This window comes from Saccostrea cucullata, unplaced genomic scaffold (assembly GCF_032062105.1).
Source record: "Saccostrea cucullata isolate Sc308-1 unplaced genomic scaffold, CSIRO_AGI_Scuc_v1 ctg4737, whole genome shotgun sequence".
Taxonomy (NCBI): domain Eukaryota; kingdom Metazoa; phylum Mollusca; class Bivalvia; order Ostreida; family Ostreidae; genus Saccostrea; species Saccostrea cuccullata.
The window spans coordinates 126,147-133,834 of NW_026919566.1; positions in this window are offsets into that span (position 1 = coordinate 126,147).

The window sequence follows — 7,688 nt, forward strand, 5'->3', positions numbered from 1 at the left end:
TAGAGATACTGTGAGCGATGAGCTCACTAAATGATACCCCCCGCGGCCCCGCCTCCCATATGGTTATAACTGGCGAAAAATTAAGTCCATGTTTTCCTGTGGCCGGGAAACCCAAAATATGTGTCGGATCAAAAAGTAAAATAGGAGGTGCACGATGGCAATATGTAATAAAGATTCTGTGAAAGTTGCATCAAATTTCATTCAGTGGTATGAGAGGAGTTGCGGATAAGAGATGGGTACCCCAAAGCGTAACAGACGGACGGACAGACGGACGGAATTAACGATTACTATATACCCTCCCGCTTTTCAAGCGGGGGGTATAATAAAGCATTCTGATTCTCGTTCTCTCTCTCTCTCTCTCTCTCTCTCTCTCTCTCAACTAGAGTTAAGTGGATTCTTTATATGGATCTTTTATTCACATCTATTGCTTTCCTCAATGAAGGACCCTCTCTAAACAAGTGCATTTTTTTCGGACATTGAGAAAAATATATCGTATGAAGTTACTGTTGAAATTATTTATCTAATTTCACGGTATGGTGCGTGGCATGCATTTACCCCTGGGAAAAATGTTCAAAGACAACACAGTGTCAGTGAAAAGAAATCACTGTTAATTACTTCAATATATGTTCAGTAAAGAAAATACATATAAATAACACGTTTAGTTAATTAATCTTGGCCTTTTAAAATGTAAAGAATACTTTAATTAATTATACTCCGTGCAACAAGTCGCGTGAGGTATAATGTTTTTGACCCGTCCGTCAGTCAGTCAGTCCGTCAGTCCTGCTTTTTTTTTTTTGTCAGCTCAACTCCTCTTAAACCGCTGCACAGAATTTCATTAAACTTTGCAGATATTTTGAAAAGAATGTGTAGATGTGCATATTAATGGGGAAATTCTGATTCAATCCTTTATTTTTTCCGGGATTTTCAGCTCTTTGAGTTTTGGGGGAGCATGGGGTATATGAGCTTGCTCACCTTTTCTTTCAATTCAAATTGAGTAATATGTTTTATATTTCTTTTTTTTTTTTTTTAGAATTTATTTCTAGCTGCAGAAAGATACCTTAGAATCAGAACTCTTTAGTGTGCAGAGAAGAGAGGGTTCTTAATTTAGAAAATTTAAAGACATTTAATCAATTTAATTTGTCCACAGTATCATTATGAGTATCATCACCTGTCCCATATGCTCTCTTTGAATTGAAAATCTTGAAATGGAAAGAAGAAAGTGTAAATAAAAAAATGCACACCTGTAAAGTCCGTGCCCGTGTCTTTTTTAAGATTTTCTTGAATTCTATTGAGAGATATGTTCCTGGAATCTTTTTTGTGGTAATCTTCACTACAAACATTCCACAGACTTTCCTCATCTTCCCAAAAGCTCACTAGTTTATCCACGACCTCGTTTGTAAAGACGGCCATTTCTTTCGAATACACCAAATATACCCACGTGTTCGGTTTGATAAAAATAGATTGACACTCGGGTGATTGATTTTTATTGGTTAACGTTGCAAGGTCAGCTAAATCTTGTATTAAGAAATAGAGCAGTGCTCTATTCGTAAGTCAGCCTTGTAAGGCTCGGAAAAACGTGTATTAAGGGTGTACACACGGTAAGGCTAGAAATTAAGTTCCAAGACTTATAAGGCAAGCCTTACCGTGTGTACCGACCTTTAGATACACTCACAACTTTTTCCAGGGCTATTCATTGACACTAACATGGATCACTGTGGAGTGATGTCTTTTAATGTAGCTGCCTTTTTTCCAAATAAAACCGTACCAGTAATAATATACCAAAAAATTGTTTATTGGTAGACTGATGACGGACGCCTTTTGATCACATCAACTTCATTTCAATGATGGATAAACTTTTTAATAAAAATAGGGGAAAAATCAAAAGATGATCTCTAACGGTGAAAGATTGTCTCGTAATGTCAACACCTTTTTTAGTTGTACGCCTAATCATTCTAATTCATTCCTAGTTAATCAAATATACATCGTTTACATATTTCTTTTCAAAGAACTGGAAACTGCTCCTTTGAACACACATGTAGGTCGTACTGACAGTGTTTTTATCGAATATCTAATGGACAAAATTGACAAGCAGTACAGCGTATTACATGACTAAGATAACGCCATGTCAGACTTTTAAAAAACCTTAAAAGCCAAAAAAGTACCGGTATTTAATATTTGAAAAAATAACATCTTCCTAATCAATAATAAATTGCAAAAACAGAGTTCATATTTGTTTTTTTAAAACATGTATGAAAATTTACGTTCTGGGCATGAATTCGTGGGTCTATTCATACCTCGAAAACAACGAAAATTAAACCCCAAAGAAACTGAGTGATTCCACAATATAGAACAAAATTCTGTGTACGTGTGGGTGAGTGATTTAATGCTGTGCGAAACGGAAACTTTGCAAAACGCGGAAGTGACATTATTTGCATGGGGATCGATGCTCCTCTCTTCCATATCGCCTCATACATTCACCTCTGTTGTTGGCATGCAAAGTGATAAGCACCGACTAGAAAAAGTGCATTTGTTTTAATTCATTGAAATAAAATGCCTGCAATAATGTTTTTTCTTTTAATGTATATATTTACATATCTAACTATAATCCAAATTTGAAAAAAAAAGTTCCTTGGAATGTCATGTTTTTCACGTTATGTCAAAAATCTTCAAGTGAGAAGATCGCAGAAATGTTTTAGAGAGGAAGGAACGTCAGCTCTGCACGGTAGATTGGATTTATGTTGTGTTCTATATATCCAGTCAAACATATGGGACTCAATAGCAATTTTATATACATGTAAATAAACTTCACTTCCTTTTTATTGGAGCCATTTAATAAACATTCACATGAAACTATATTTGGGAGTTGTGTGTTTTAATATAGATACGCAGTCTAGTATACCTGTGTATCTTTTACTTATCAAACCAAAACCGTACATATATAAATATATCTCAAAATATTATTTACAGACTAAGTTATTTTTTTTTCAAATCTAATTGATAATCTTCCGGCACTGTATTCCCTTCCCTGTTTAAATTATAGAATTTTTAAAACAATTTTGAGTGCCAAAATATTTAACACTGGTAATCAGATAGTAGATGAATATCATTATTTTTAGAAGGCAGTGCTTTAAAGCAATTGAGGATGGATTATTTGATCTAAAAATTTAAATGTTTTAATCCAAATACGTTTTGTGAAACCATTTGCCCAAATGATGTCGATTCTTTGAAAAAAAAATATGTATACATTTATTACTAGTAGTCAAATCAATAGTATGGTCGGTTGTCTTTAGCTAGCTTAATTAATATCACCTTTTGTTTGCCCCTCTTTATTTATATATGTATATAATTATGTTTATATGTGTATGTACCTCACGTACCATTAACAGGTTTTTGAGAGAATTTCTTGAAATTCCCTAACAAAAATTGCTGTTAATAATAAATATCAAGTATATAGTAACCTGTAGTTCAGAAAGCAAATAACCTTTCAAATCAAAATTTCAGATTGATTTCAGGCATTTTCATTGTTTGTGATTGTTCATTTAAATACTGTCCTTCGATCTTCTCAAAAACATAGATATACACTTGGACATATTCTTTTAAACATTTAATTATGACACGATGCATTCTCCATACATTTCAAAACATTTAGAATTGAAATATGCCCTTCTTTGTTTACGGATTTAATCAATGTACCAAGTGCCGGCAAAGTTTGTATCAGGTTACAAAAATAACCTAAACCTAGGTCGATAATAAATTTAAATTAAAGATGTAAAAGACGAGGCGCTAGCCGAGGCTTTTATATTTCAAACAACATATATATCATTGAGACCAAAGGTTATTTTTTTCACGACAACAAGGACTTTTTTTATTCTACCATGTATGGTACAAACGCTAAATTAGGGATAATCGTTTCCACTATAGAGAAACGAATTAGGTCACCATGTCTCGATTACGCTGTTTCATTTAACACCAGAGGTAAAATTTGTTTGCTTACCTGTACATAGAATGTAGACGATTTGAGCTTTCGTTACATTAAACATAGCCTTTTTAAATTACAAATATTTTCGTAATATGTATTGAGCAGTTAAAATGATCCTGTTTTACTGCTAAAATCACGTTGTTTAATGTGTAGGGAGGGTGGAATAGCCCCGCTTAGCTATAAAAACTGACATTCATCAGCAACTTGATGCAATTTACAGTGTTTATACTGCAAAAGACGACACGCCGATGCGGTCTAAACAAGTATTTCATTATACTGCCAAACATACATTTGAATTGTTAAGATTTGATACGTGTTTCTACCTAGTAGTCAAATTTTTTGATGGTCGGTTGAATTATTGCTAGCTTAATTAATATCACCTTTTGTTTCCTTTCATGTTTATATATGTATATAAATATATGTGTATACTACACGGGCATTGGAGTGTGGATTTGCGAAACAACAAAAATTGCTGTTAATAATAAATATTAAGTATATAACGAGTTGATTTTCAAATAACCTTTCAAATTAAAATTTCAGATTGATTTCAGGCATTTTCATTGTTTGTGATTGTTCATTTAAATACTGTCCTTCGATCTTTTCAAAAACATAGATATACACTTGGACATATTCTTTTAAACATTTAATTATGACACGATGCATTCTCCATACATTTCAAAACAGAAGAGTTGCCCTTCTTTGTTTACGGATTATAAGGTATACTACACGGGCAGTGGAGTGTGGATTTGCGACAACAAACTACTTCTTATTTTTCTCGTTATAACGAGTTGATTTTCTCTTTATAACGAGTTAAACACTGGTCTAAAGTTGATATATCTAAATGATAGGAAAAAAAGCATATAAAACCGAGTCGATCAAGTTTGCTTAAAGTGTGATAAAGATTTTATTGAAAAACAGCAAACTAGTTTTTTTTTATGTTTTTCGAGGGGTTGTGCCTTTGATTGTAGTTCGTTTATGTATAAACGATGCAGTTGATTTGTATTGTATACTTTAAAGACCGAAGACAAATACATGTATACGGAAACTTATGACTGCCTCGTGATGTTGTGTTGGCAGTACCACCCGAATTTTACGCCTATGACCTTACTGCTGATATCTCCATATCCCCCTCCTTCAAAACATTTCTGACACTCAAATAATATATATCACACTCTAAGTGTATATAATATATGTTGCATTAATGCCTTCGATAACTTGCTATTATAATGTATTAATTAAGGTTCTTAGACATTGATTATGAAAGCTAATAAGTCATCCAAACCATATAAGAAATAGTGTTTTTTATCGGAGAAATTTGTCATAACATAAATTGCCAACCTTTGAAGCAGGTACATTTGGCAATTTGTCCTTGGAAACGTTCACGTATAAATTAAATTTGCAACTTTATATCAATTTTAAAGTTAAGTACGACTGATAATTATCAAATAAACTTCAATGGCTTAAAACAACAGCCATTTTTAATTCCTATATTGCTTTTAAAATTGGAAATAAAGGGGAAACTTATTATTTCGTTATAACGAGATAATTATCTCGTTATAACGAGTTAATTAACTCGTTATAACGAGATAACTAATTCGTTATAACGAGATAATTAACTCGTTATAACGAAATAACTAACTCGTTATAACGAGATAATTAACTCGTTATAACGAGAAAACTAACTCGTTATAACGAGATAATTAACTCGTTATAACGAGAAAACTAACTCATTATAACGAAATAACTAATTCGTTAAAACGAGAAAACTAACTCGTTATAACGAGATAACTAACTCGTTATAACGAAATGACTAATTCGTTATAACGAGATAATTTACTCGTTATAACGAGAAAACTAACTCGTTATAGCGAGATACTAACTCGTTATAACGAGATAAGTAATTCGTAATAACGAGATAAAACTAAGTCGTTATAACGAGATAATGAACTCGTTATAACGAGATAATTAACTCGTTATAACGAGATACTAACTCGTTATAACGAGATAACTAAGTCGTTATGACGAGACAATTAACTCGTTATAACGACTTAATTATTTTTTTTTTATCTTTTCGTGAAATGAGCCTATCCGGCTTTCGTAGTATTGAACTTTGACGTTAAATAACAATTTAAAAACACTATGCTTACTGTCTCGGTTAGCTACATTGGTTATTCGCTGGAACTGTGTCACATATATTATACGTAGCGTTTTAGGTTCGAATACGGTGTTTTTTTAATTATTATTTATTTGCTTGAAATGATTGATTTGGGAGTATACAATTACCCATTTAAAAAATGCAAAATATATTTTATAAATTATTTTACAATTCTATATTTCTTTCAATGCGTTCTTATTCTGTCATTTATAATTAATGTTAGCTCCAAATAAACATACATCATGTAACAATTTTACTTGTAACCACAAAGTTATACCTTGATAAATACTGAACATATTTCAAAAACTAGCAACTATGATTTGTTACATTCAATCAATAATTTCAGTGCGTTTGGAAACAGAACATAAAAGAGTCATAGCGCATTTGATATTCACTTTCGCCTACTCTAGTGGTATTTTTTTTTAAATACATTGTTTAACCAAAATTTTGTCATACAATATTAGTTTATACATGCCTTAAATCAAATCACACAAAAATAATTTTCAAATATTAATAGTTCCCTCATATGATAGATATAAAAATCGTTCAGTTTATATGGAGAATATAGTAAATACTGAGGAACCCCCCTAAACAATGACAAACTGTAGCAAAAGACCACCCTTAACCAGAAAAACAACTTCTGAATAATTTTAATTGGATATGACTTCACTTCATTACATTTAGATAATTTTGGTTAAATGTGGTCTTCATATTGAAATTGTTGAAAAATATGTATTCAATTTTTCTTCTAAAATTATTTAAAGATTCAACAATCTGTCTTAAATTTATCCCTTTACATGTCACGACTTCAAGGCGTAGTGGTATGATTGCTGAAAACATCATGAACGAGAGTTCGAGTCTCACAGTATGTGTTTCTTGACTATGATTTTATTTTTTTTTTCTATGTGCATGTTTCCCATGTTTTCTTTTATTATTTTATTATACATGTATAAATAATGTAAGAGACATATAAAACACTATTACACCTTGAAAGCATCTCGGGAAAAATCAGTCTTAAACTATTTTAATGACCCAAAGTCATGATACATGTAGCTGCTAGCTTGTTTTATTTTTTAAAAAATTTCTAACAATCTTGTTTAGAATAAGAGTATTGAACAAGTAAATTATTGTCATGTAACAAACTTGCAGCTATAAAAATATAACAGTGGTCCACAAATGATTACATACATGTAGTTTGATTTTGAATTGAAAAGGTACATGTATCTATAAACAGAAACCGGTGATTTTCTTTTAAATACTTGAGTCGGCCGAATCCTCGGTAAGGCAGCAAGCTCTTCATTTAGTGTTATTCTTTTATTATATTTTATTAAATGTATCCAGCATAGACAATTTATCGTTCGAGACGCCTTTAATTGAAACAATTAAAATCAAATAAACAAACAAACAAACAGTAATCTAGAAATCTATTCCCATAGATGTAATGTCTCCGGTTCAAATAAAATACGATTAAAGTATCTAGGTTATGTAAAAGTACAACGCGGTGCTTGTACATTTAAACTTGAATTGTTTCGTGTCAGTGATTCCTGCCTCAAT